The sequence below is a fragment of the Eschrichtius robustus genome, chromosome 4, assembly GCF_028021215.1.
Source record: "Eschrichtius robustus isolate mEscRob2 chromosome 4, mEscRob2.pri, whole genome shotgun sequence".
Lineage (NCBI taxonomy): Eukaryota > Metazoa > Chordata > Mammalia > Artiodactyla > Eschrichtiidae > Eschrichtius > Eschrichtius robustus.
Genome location: NC_090827.1, coordinates 81,251,616 through 81,264,686, shown reverse-complemented (window position 1 = coordinate 81,264,686; position 13,071 = coordinate 81,251,616). Strand labels below are relative to the sequence as shown.

Below are 13,071 nucleotides of genomic sequence, written 5' to 3'. Positions count from 1 at the left end.
GTGGCGCAGTGGTTGAGAATCTGCCTGCTAATGCAGGGGACATGGGTTCGAGCCCTGGTCTGGGAAGATCCCACATGCCACGGAGCAACTAGGCCTGTGAGCCACAACTACTGAGCCTGCGTGTCTGGAGCCTGTGCTCCACAACAAGAGAGGCTGCGATAGTGAGAGGCCCACGCACCGCAATGAAGAGTGGCCCCCGCTTGCCGCAACTAGAGAAAGCCCTTGCACAGAAACGAAGACCCAACACAGCCAAAAATAAATAAATAAAAATTAAAGGAAAAAAAAAAAAAAAGGATGGAACCCACATCTTTAGATGACTTCATAGGGCAAGCCTGACTTGGCAGACTGGAAAATTCATCTTGGATCTATCTCTTAACAGAGAAATTAAATGTTATTTTCTTTAAGTCACTGTATTTCAGGATCTCTTCTATTACAGCAGGTTAATTATTCTGTAACTAATGTGAATAGTTTGACTCTGGAGAGGTTTCATCCCCATTGTTCATCTGTCCACAAGGAAGATCTGAGAATAAAATGGTATGAAAGTTAGGACCCCAGGAAGAAGCTGGGTCCACCACACCCCACTGAGGACTCTGGATGTACCTTTGGACAGAGACACTGATTTACACATATCAACTATGAACCTAACAGGCATCAGTAACAGCCTAGAGATGTACTCACAACACTGCTTCTATGAGAAAATATCTGTCATGTTTGAAATAATTTGCAAATATACTTTGAAATACAGCCCAGTCATTCACTGAAGGATGCCTGTAATTCTGCACCTACCTTACAGAACTGTAGTAAAGATTTGACATAATACATGCAAACCATTAGGCACAGTATCTGACACCAAGCGAGCTTTTGATACATTTAATTTCTTTGTTATCACTGACACTATTAAAGTGGCATCATAATATAGGCAGCCAAACAAAGAAGGAAGTACTTTAAGGACATATAGTGCCTCAGGCCTGTGGCATCAGTGGGCAACAACCCTCTCTCCTCTGACCACCCCCCCTACAGAGGTATGAGGGATAAATTAGTTAAACATTCCTAACTCTCTTAGATTCCAAAAGTAGTTCTAGTAGGTTTTTCCAGAAATAAACTGCATAAAATATTACCTCAAAAAATGTGTGAGCTGTTAAAACATTCCCCAAAATAGACCATTAGAAGTGATGGGTTAGAGAATCAACATAGAAGGAAATGTCTGTGCATCAGAAAGAAGAAACCAAATGCTTGCTTCAGCAGCACATATACTAAAATCGGAATGGTACAGAGAAGACTAGCATGGCCCCTGCACAAGGCTGACATGCAAATTCGTGAAGTCTTCCATATTTTTTTGGAATATTACTCAGCCATAAAAAAGAATGAAATAATGCCATTTGCAGCAACGTGGATGGACTTACAGATTATCAAATAAGTGAAGTAACTCAGAGAAAGGCAAATATCATATGACATCACTTATATGTGGAATCCAAAAAAAATGATACAAATGAACTTACATACAAAACAGAAATAGACCCACAGACATAGAAAACAAACTTATGATTACCAAAGGGGAAAGGGGGGAGGGATAAATTAGGAGTTTGGGGTTAACGTATACACACTACTATATATAAAATAGATAACCAACAAGGACCTACTGTACAGCACAGGGAACCATACTCAATATTTTATAATAACCTATAGGGGAAAAGAATCTGAAAAAGAAAAAGAAAAAATATATATATATAAAATATATAACTGAACCACTTTGCTGTACACCTGAAACTAACGCAACATTGTAAATCAGCTATACTTCAATTTAAAAAAAAATTAAATTTAAATTTAAGTTAAAAAAAAGAAAGACGAAACCAAGAAGTGAGTTCAAGAGAGAAACATGAAAGCCACCAAATCCACTCCTCTCAACCCTACAAGAGCCTGGAAGTAGAATAAATAAATTTACCTTCTGCAAGATTAACTTTACAATCAATAATACACAATGGATCAGGGCAAGATGGTTTTTTAAAACTCAAGAAGAAAATGGGCTTCTACTTTGAAAAAACTTTTTTTAAATAAAAGGAAAACAATAAAACCTTGAAAGCTATAGGGAATAGAAAGAGATAATGGAAAATCCTGAGCCTTAATTAGGTGTGGAGAAAAACTGGTAATACATGAAACTGCAAAGGTAGACTTCTAATTACTTATCTCTAGAGCACTGTTTTCAGAGAGTGAACAATGAATAAGACAATAACAAAGACCAGAAAAAGGAGGCAAAATAGGTGAACACCTGCAGAAAGATTTCTCAATCTGGACTGGGCAGTATTTCATTTGTTCAGCATTTTTAAGGAAGGAAATATTCCACATAGAGAAAAATTCAGATAGCTAAAGCGTATCTCTTTAAGATTCCTAACATCTTTCATAATTTTATTAAAGCTCAGTGAAATAGAACACTTGTTCTCCACCTTCTTAAATGAAGAGTGCTAATTTTTAACATTCCTTTGCTGCCCCAAGGTCTTTACAATGAGCAGCAAAAATTTCTCAGTGCCAGAGGCAAGTTCCTCGGGGCGGGGGAGGGGGGGAGTATTTGCCCCTCTGCTAAGCTGCCTAAGAGTGCTGCCTGCTTTAGGCTCTTGCCCCTTGGAATGTATCATCCTTCCCCATTATATACAGGCTCAGTGGTCACCATCTCTACTGGTGTAGAGATACCTGCACCAGTAGTTCTATCCACCTCCATTTCCAATTTGTTTGCCATTAATTATAGATCTGGGAAACAAACAAACAAAAGCCAGTTTTTAGATTTGTTTTCAAAGTAAAAATTGAACATGCTATGAAAGAGGACCTTGGGAAATATTGTTAATGGCAGAGTGAACAGCTATTTCATTGTTCATCTTTTTTGTATTTTTACTTTTTAATCACTGGTTGCGTTCTGATTAATTTAGGTGGCAACCTCTGGATAAGTAAGGTGTTACCATATATTCAAATAACTGAATTAAAATAGAGGCAGCACAGGAAAAGAGATAATATTGCTGCAGTGCAAAGAGCATGGAGCTCTACCATTAGAACTGGATTCCAGTCCCAGCTCTGCCTCTAATCAGCAGCATGAACACTCATACCCACCATGGAGAGGTATTCTGAAGACTAAAAAAGGTAAAGTGCCTGCCTCCATACCTGGCACATATAGAGCTCATATAGGCAAGCTAGATTATTATTTTAAAATCATTGAGCATGTACGGAAATTTGGATGTGTGTCTAATATGCTCAAGAGGGATTATGAGAAACCCAAAATTCAATATGTAAGAAAAATAATCAACTTTAAATTATTTTAGGTAAAATAGAGTTAATTAAGTTTCTGGAATTTTAAAGCTGGAAGAGACTGGCAAACCTACAGTCCTGCCTCTCCATCCTAAAGATGAGGAAACTTGACTTGGCCAAGGTCATAGAGCTAATTAGAACGTAAAGGGCAGGACTGGAGCCCAGGTTTTCTAATGTCTAGCCCAAGGCTCTAAAGCAAATATGAATTAATCTAGAACAGAAGTTGGCAAACTTTTTCTATAAAGGGCCAGATAGTAAATTGTTTAGGCTTTGCAATGCATACAGTCTCTGTTGCAATTGTTTAACTATGCCACTGTAGAGCAAAAGCAGTCATAGATAATATACAAATGAAAGGGCATGGATGTGTTTCAATAAAACTTTATTTACAAAATAGGCTGCAGGCTGTATCTGGCTCACGGGCTGCAGTTTGCTGATCCTGATCTGGAACAAGTTGACAGACCCTTTAGATAAAGGAAAATGATGGGTATAATTTCAAATCAACAAATCTATAGTCAATACAGTAAAAAACTGGATGACAATAAGAGAACTCAGAAGATTGATTTTATACATATATGTGTGTGTATGTGTATATATACACACACATATATGTTGCTATTGTGACTAATATTTCATTTTATTTTATTTTTTGGCTATGCCATACGGCATGCAGGATCTTAGTTCCCCGACCAGGGATCGAACCTGTGCCCCCAGCGGTGGAAGTTTGGAGTCTTAACCACTGGACCACCAGGGAAGTCCCCGTGACTAATGTTTTAAGATGATGTTTGATAAGGATCAATTCTGGCCTTAAGATCATTATATTCTTTAGTAGTAATTGGGATAATGCAAGAAAGAAACTCTAAGAAAACAGGAGGACTCTCAAAGAATGGGAATTTTAAATGATCTTGGCTAAGTAAGATCTGTGAAGAGAACTAAAATAGTAAACATTAAATAATATAATTTATTTCAGTTAGAATAACTAAAACTCAAAACACTAGAAGAAAAAGCAAAGTACTCTAACCTGCAGAAATAAATAAATATTGCCATCAAAATCTACTGATTGCCACAAACTGAAAACACATCACCATCTCATCAAGGGAACATCCTTAATATCAGAATCAAAGAGTATGATCATGGAAAGAGGAATAATCTACCAGAAACAAGAACACACCTAAAGTGTATCTGGCCTTGTGTCAGGACCACCTGGTAGTCCTGGTTCCATGATCACAATTTTCATAATATTCTTTAGACACGTAGAGAGAGATCTCATGGAAGAAGATGCCCAAACACCTTTTCTTCTGCATTAAGGGCTAATGCAAAAAGTGCTGCAATATAAGGCAGGGACAAATTTCCTGTTCCTAAGAAGTATGACAGATTGGAATAGGTTTGCAAAGGAATATTGTTCAAGCTTCCTCTAGGGAGCCTTTGAGAGTAGTCTGAACTCTACATCTGTTTGGCTTAAGGTATCCTCCCTGAAGAGAAAGGAAAGAAGTAGAAGACTTTTCAACATCAGAATTTTAAGGGAGTTATTCAAACTGTCATTTGACAAACTCAACTGAACTAAATGTAGTACTGTATTTTCCCTAATGTTTATGTTGCTCCCGAATAGTAAACTGGTTGTTTAAAAAGCACATCTCCCCTTGGAGGCACCAAAGGGTAACCCAATGATATACGGCGAGAATGAGGTTCATTACATCGTGCCAACTTGCTCCCAACATCTGTTCAGTTTACACAATGACTCATTCACAGTACTCAGTGCTTAGTGTAAACAACTGCGATCCTCCAATACTTGATTTGTCCTTGGGCTTTCGCACACCTAGACTTTGGTTTCACTGCATGATTTTGGAAGAAGAAAGGCATAAAACGAAGCTATACCAATAAACAAGAGATTGACTTGTAACTATGAAAGTTTTAGGTATCCAACTTCTGCAACTCAAAAGGATCTGAGTCAACAGGATGATGCTAGCCAAAAAGTATTTAAACACCTTTGCTCTCTGTCAGAAACACAATTAGAGCCGTTGCCCGAGTATCGTAGTCCAGTGTCACTTCCTATACCTTTTTCTTTATATAGCAAGGAAAATGTTTAACATATATAAAGGATCACAATCCAAAGCAATGTTAAATCACAGAGAATAGTGTTTTTCATATACATGTATTATATATATATGAATGTATATGTATAGTCCTTTTTCTACTCATATGTTCACTTGCAATGCAGTAATAATTTATAGCTAAATACAGCTATGAGAAAAGCTTCAGTATCTTATTTCTGTGCATCAGTTTAAAAAAAAGACGGCTTCAATTATCACACAAAAATGTTGATGCTTTACAAATATTACTAAAAAGTAAATGAAAATAGGCCACTTTCACACTTGTTAAAGATAAAATAACTGAAAGAATAATGTGTTGGAAAAAATAGAGAATATATTCTCTACAATGCAAAGCAGAGAAATACCTATTAGCTGTAACTGATGTTATAAACAAAATTCCTGTAGAAATAATACTACCAACACCACAACTAAAGCAAATTTTCAAAAAAAAATAAATTGGCAAGACCAAAAAGATGCCCACCCCTAGAAGAAAAGTTATGTTTAGCTTGCTTAAAGGAAAAGTAACATTTTGTGTTGAAACTCAGAAATCCCAGAACCATGGATTTTTCTCATTTATTTTCCATTGTAATGTCCTTCAAGGTTTTTCACAGCAACAACAATGGCTCTAATAGATGACGACTCAGGCATGCAAAACCGATACATGTTCAATTTTACCAGCTGGTAAAAAGTGTTTTTTCTCACCCACAGCTTTGACCAGGTCACCCCACCCCGCCAGTGGCCTCACTATTGTTCTCCTTATCAAGTGCAGACTCCGCGTTCTTGACTTCAAAGGCCCCCTCCAGTTTTCCCAGCTTTCATTTCCTCTCTAACCAGTCTGTATTCTTCCAGCCAAGAAATCCTTCATTCCGTCCTTTCATTCACTGGCCCCCAACCTTCATCCATACTCTCTCACACTTCCAAGCAGGCTCAGATCGCTTTCCACAACCTATTTCTTCCCTTCAGATGAAACCTAAAAATTAAACTTGTTAGGTTAGATGACCAGCTGCTTTTCCTTGTTTTTATTTTGAAATCTGATGGCATGTGCTCTGTACAAAAGAGATTGGGACCAGGACCCCAATTACAAATTTCTCGAGTATTTTAGTCATTCATGTTCAATCTGTTAGACCTATACGAGGCATGACACAGAATAAAAAACAAATCATTTGCATCACATTTAAATATAGGAAAAAAGAGACATTCTATTACATTTTATGACTGCCGGTTGCAGGAATTTCAGTTGATATCTTTTGGGGGACCATGCCAGGACCGGAAGAAACTGGCAGGGCTTAGTTCTAGATAGGAGAAGAACAAAGGCACAGACAGTCCCATATCACACCATGAGAGTGATAAACCTGCAACAAGCTGAGAAGGAGGAACAGACACAGACACAGGACGGGGAGGGGGAACCTGGCGGCAAATGAGCACAGTATTCCAAAGTAGGAATAAAAACAGACCAGAGTTCAGCCAACCAGGCAGAACGGCCTTAGGGCATCTGACTTGGCACCAAATGCCAAAATGGACACAAAATATTAGTGACACGAATCACTAGCTCGTTAGACTTAGCTTCTGAAAGTCCATTCCCTTTTCCACAATAAACGCTGCTGTCAGTTTGCATGTTTTGTTGTTCATAATACTAATCCTAACGAGACTCCCAGTTGCAATGCAAAAGGCTGGATTAATTCTGTGCCCTTAAGTTACTGTCTTCATTGCTAAAAGCACCTTCATTCATTCTCTCATTCAAAAACATACTCAGTGTCAAGGTTATTTTGTCAGGAAATATCCTGAAATGATGAGCTTCAGTGTCCTTGTCTGTAAGATAATAGTATATACCCAGTACGTTGTGTAGAAAATTAAATGAGACAGTGATATAAAGCACTTAACACAGTAACTGGCACCCAGCAGGCATGCAATAAGTTAGCTATCATGATTGTTGTTGTTGTTACTGTTATTATTATTACTGTAAGACTCTTGTTTTTAACAGATGACAGTTGTCACTGTAACGTGAGCCATAAGCCAATAAAATCTAATTTTTAAACCAATGTTTATTTACACACATTTTCTATCTTGCTATAGAATACAATGAATCATGTTTTTTATAAAGAATTTTCCAGAGTCCCAGTGGGACTCCATTCCTTCTCTTGAAGCTAGTAGGGCACCAACCTATTTCCTAATCAACTAGGGAAAAGACAAGAGCAAGGAAAGAGAAGAACTAAAGTAGAAGATTGAGCATTCCTTAGCCTGTATTAGAGTTAAAAGGTGAAAGATACCAAAAATAAAATAAAATAAAATAAAAGGTGAGTTGAGCCATTTCCCACAACTCTTGTGGGTCTCAGAGGAGGGCAGATGTCATCAAAACTGCTTTTGCAATTTGCCCTTTAAATGTCCTGAAGTTTGTCCCCTTTCCTTTTGTGTCCTTCCCTTGTACTTCGTGTTCATCCTCCATAAGCTCATTCACCTTCTTTGATTTCAGCCCAACATATACACTAGTAACTCCCAAGCTCTTGTTCCCCCAGCTCAAACCCTCTCTCCTGGTACCTACACCCAATGAATGACATAACAAGGGAATTCACAAGTCCAAATGTTTCTTTCTCCCAAACTAGTTTCTTCCCTGTAGCCTCTACTTTGACAAGTGGTACAAACACCACCTCTTCCCAACCAAACACTTGCTTGTTATCATTCCTTCTGCCTTTTCCTCTCCCCAGCGGGTCACCAAATCTCTAATGTGTGAGTCCTTCGGAACAGGGACTTTGTCAGTCGTGTTCACTCCTGAATCCCCAGCACCAGAAACAATCCCAGCACATACTAGGCGCTCCATGCCCCTTTGCTGATGCATGAATGGCGCATAATTGCAGCTCCATAACTGCTGAAAGCAGGCATGAATGCATGTCTTCAAGCTGAGGTCCCAGAAAACAAGATGAACATAAAAATAATTCCCCTTTTCTTAAATTTCTCTAGTAATTTGTTCTTCTAAACGAGGCTATTAAATCATATAAAACAATTGGTTTTCTATCAGAATAACCAAATAGTATTTGTTTTGTTGCAATGTTCAAATGTTAATCTCCTGGCTGTTGAGTTTCACAGTTAAGCAAGAAGCTTTCCAGACTTCAGATTTTATCCTATAAAAATCTGTAAAAATCCTCTTTTCAAAAGTTATACTTAGCAGGGAGTCTTCTGAAATACAAATCGGGAAAATTGGAAACAGCTTAGCAACCCCAAAGAATAATATTTCACAATATTGTATGGAGTAAAAAGCCAGGTCCTGTGGGACCACTGGCTGGATGTATGAAGCAATTTCAGAAAACATTAACTCTTTCAGACCTTCTATATGCTACTATTTAGTGGACAAAAGTAACTTGTCAAGGACTCTCAAGATTTTTGAGTGATCAGCCTTACATTTCATCTAGAACTTTCTGTCCTTTGCATTGAGTTGATTTTAGTGAACTAGGGTCCTAAAGTACAGGTGTTGTTTTCTTGCTAAGAAGTATGTGGCCTTGCATCTTACTTCGTATCAAATCTCCAGTCAATTCAACTTGCAAGGCTTTGCTTCATAAAAAATAGCAAAAATGTGCTATTAATAACAGAAATAAAGGTCCGTACCTTCATGTCTGCCCCTGTATTTGACTGGCGGAATAAAAGACTTCATGAAATAAAAATACTTCGAGGCTCATTTATTTTTATCTATACCAGGCAGATCTGAACACTATATGTTTTCTTCAATTAGAAGACTGCTGGCAGGCAGACTTATTTTCAGTACAGAGTCTTTGCCTAAATTAAGCTATACATTCCTGACATCTTGTCCAAGGAGACTGAGAGCAAAACTCTAAACTCCTCCTTACCAGGTCAATATCAGCAGTTCTAAACTAAATAGCCACTTTTTGTCCTGTGTTGAGATTTATCTGAAATGCCAATCACGCAAAAAAAAAAAAAAATAGGAACATTGCCATGAAGAAGAGAAGAGAGAGAAGCTGATGGGGCACGTGCAGGTAACCATTGCATATCTAAGCACAAATTATAAGGTTAAGGAACAGTATTTGCTTTATATATGCAATTGTGTGCTTTATACATATACATGTACATATACATAGAAATGTCCCTACACAATATGCACTTTTTTTTATAAAATAAACCCTTTCCTTCTTTTGTGGGCCTAATGCTATAGGTCTAATCTTTAATCTACTCTAACTAAGTGCCTGCAAGGAATGATTTTTAAATAAGTAGTCTTTGCACACGGCACCACCATTTTGTGCTCATTTTGAATGCTATTAAGTTAAATGCACGTAGAAGTGCTCTTTTCTCCTCTTAAAATGGGTGCCCTGTGTTTTATAACAGGGCCGTCCTAGGTCCTTGAACTCTTAACAGGCCTACATTCAAACAGGTTCAAATCACAGCTTTGCAGAGTCCTGCCTCTATAATCCTGAGCAAGTTATTTAACTCTCTAAGCATCAGCTCTCTCATCTACAAAACGGGCAGTGTCTCGGCCAGTTCACACTGCCACAGCAATCCCGCAGGCTGGGTTGCTTAAGCAACAAATATTTATTTCTCATGGTTCTGGAAGCCCAAGATCAGGGTGCCAGCAGGGTCAGGTTCTTGTTGATGTTCCTCTTCCTGGTTATGTCCTCACATGGCCTTCCTTGGTGTATGCGCACAGAGAGAGCAAGCTCTGGGCTCTTTTCTTAAAAGGACACTCTTGCTTCTCTTTAGGGTTTGCTACATTTCTCTAAACACTAATAAATAATATTTGTTTCTTTTTTCCTTTTCTTTTAAAAAAAAAAAGATGCTAATCCCATCGCGGGATCCACCCTCACAACCTCATCTAAACCTCATTACCTCCCAAAGTCCCCACTTCCTAACGCCATTCCATTGGGAGTTACTTTCAAGATTTGAATTGGGGCAGGGGGAGGGGGGCACAAACATGCAGGCTGTTAGCAGGAAGAATAACCATAACCGTCACAGTGCTGCTGTGAGGGATAAAGAAGAAAACATCTCTAAAATGCTTAGCACAGTACTTTGCATATAATAAATGCTCAGCAAGTGTTATATATCATTATTGTTATAACTATTCTTATTAAACACTATTATTAAGACTCTATTATTTGGATTGGAAAGTCTGACCACCATATCTTCTGGGATTTTTTTTTCTTGTTTAATTCTGTAACTGCCTTAACCATATTCACCCAAGAGAAGCTTAACTTAAAAGTAATTGATTTTCCCTTCTACAAATCTCTATTGAAATACCATTTCCAAAGACTAGCCCCACCAGCCTCTATTCCATCTTCACAATTACTCAGCCCTTTTCTGCACTTGACACTTATCACATATACTAATGTAATCACTTGTATACGTGCATATGCATTTCTGTCACTTGTGATTCATTTTTATGCTATATGTGTCTGTTTTCAACATTAGATTATCACTAATGAAGTAGAACCAGGATAATAGCCAGGTCTGTATGATTCTACAATAGCCACCTTCTTAGGGTGGGATGTTCTTCCCTAAGGGTAAGCAAAAACTTTCCAAGGGTACATACAGGCAGAGCTTTAAGGGAATCAATTTCCATATCCTAATTTCCCTCTTTTCCATAGTTAACCTTACTTGAGGCCACATGCAAGGATGAAGTCATCAGTTTTCCTTTTCCTACCTCCCCTTTCATGATGTCCTTTTTTTCAATTGATGGGAAAAACAAAAACAAAAACAAAAAACCATGTCTCTTATCCATTCCAAACTCGCTCTGGTATATAATTCTAAAGTGTGAAACATCTGGAGTCCCAAAAAGACAGACAATTCAAAATATCTTCCGTTTAGCTATCTTGCATCCTCATCCCCCAAAAGTCAGAGAATATATTGTTCCTAAGGGAAACCCCTTGAAGGGCAAAGTTAAAAGAGCACAGAGAAGAAACTTTGAAGGCAAGGGCGCTCATTTCCTTCAGGCAGCAAACTTGTGTCAAGGCACTGAATTTTGTGTCTGTCTGCCTACCTAAATATGTATCTTAAAATTAAAAGTAAAAAGTGAGATTCTAAGCTTCTAGCTCCAGTTAAGATGGAATAAGAATATTCCACCTCATCTCCCCCTCTGATTATAACTGAGAATTCTGAACAATACACATAAAGCAACTATCTATGGTATCTAAAAACAAAGGAATATGAGGCAGATTGAGAAGGGAAATCAAGACTTAAAATAGACTAATACAAATATCGAATCATTACATTGTATACTTGAAACTAATATAATGTTATATGTCAATTATACTTCAATTAATAAAAAAGACTAATAAGGAAATGAGTTTTCTAGCATTTTTCTTTTTTCACCCATATTTCGCAACACAGAACCAGGGCAGCAAAATTATGGAACTATGCAGCAGGCATGACCAAGAGAAACTCTCTCACTGGTCAGAGAAATGGGAGGAAGAGGCCCTGCCAAACAAAGAGAGGGGCGGAAATCTCCGGAGGTGTCTACTCTCTTGACCCTCCTCTGGAGGGAGGTCCCAGTGTTACAGCAAGCAGGTAGCTAGATATGAGCAGAGAAAGGCGGGCACAGGCCAGGTGGCAGGAAACCATGCATCTTGTAAACAGCAGGGATCCATGGGAGGACACAGAAAAGCAGGAACCTCCAGACTGTCAGAAAACGACATATTTTGGGGTGAGAAGTGTCCTGGAGGCAGACAAAGAAAGGTGGGGCAAGGCAGGAGTCTCCTGCATCCGAATGTAACCTGTTGCTCATTATGCTCTCATTACAATAAAATTAGCCTTGCAGATAAGAAGTACCCATCATGCACCAATGCCATGACACTTCCAATAAAAGCTAAATAAGGACAAAACTCCCTCCTCCCCTTGGGAAGGTGGAGCTGGGATCAAAATCAAGGAATACGACCCCAAACCCCTCTTTCCCCAATGAATATTCCGCCCCTTCATTTGTGTGCCCTTCATAACCGGCTTGCCAAAGAAACCCAGTGTAGCTACTCACCTGTCTGCCCTCTCTCCCTCTGAGAGCATATTCTTGCTTAAATAAATTGATCTTCCTGTCTCATTTCTGAATTCTTTCTGTGAAAAGAACCTTACTTTCACTGGGAACACCAGTCCTAAAGCTGTACACCTGCAACAGGGAGAGAAGCAGGAGCCTAGGTTGCCTATTTGCCCCAGAGGTGGTTGTGACAGTACAAGGATACTGAAACTACAGCTTTTTGGATGAAGGACCAGGAGGAAGGGTCCCTGGGAGCCAGGGAGTTTCAGGGAGATCACAAAGAGAAGGAAGATTGAGGAGAAGGTCTGATGGAGCTGTGTATGAAGTCCTGAGCATATTCCCCAGGAATGCATCCATGAAAATGAATTGAAATATAATTCCAAAGGCTTTGAGAAGTAAACTACAATGTAGGCCATGGCCCAGGTACCAGACTGGTCCATGGGAGGCACACACGTGGGAAGGATCAAAACAGTACTACAAAATCTTTGAAAACTAAACTGACATTGGAACAGAAGCCCACAGAAGGTATAATGGGAATTATTACCTAAATCCAAATGGGTCAACTGACTATGAAACAAAAAAACACAAACAAAAATCAATATCCTCCAGAGAATTTTAACAGAGCCCAGAATCTCATAATACTGTATATTCAAAATGCCGAGTTTGTAATCCAAAATTAGTTGACAAACTAAAAAGCAGGACATTCTCAGTACCCCCAAGTGAAAATGTAAACAC

General features: G+C 38.5%; 1 protein-coding gene and 1 non-coding gene across 2 annotated transcripts in view; one reads left to right on the top strand and one right to left on the bottom strand.

The window, feature by feature from the left end:
• CORIN (corin, serine peptidase) overlaps window positions 1-13,071 on the bottom strand; it is a 220,436-nt gene that overhangs the window by 121,813 nt on the left and 85,552 nt on the right. The gene's annotated exons all lie outside the window — the stretch shown is intronic.
• Window positions 1,234-1,336, top strand: LOC137764529 (U6 spliceosomal RNA). The gene has a single exon (XR_011074030.1). It is a non-coding gene; the product is annotated as a U6 spliceosomal RNA (small nuclear RNA).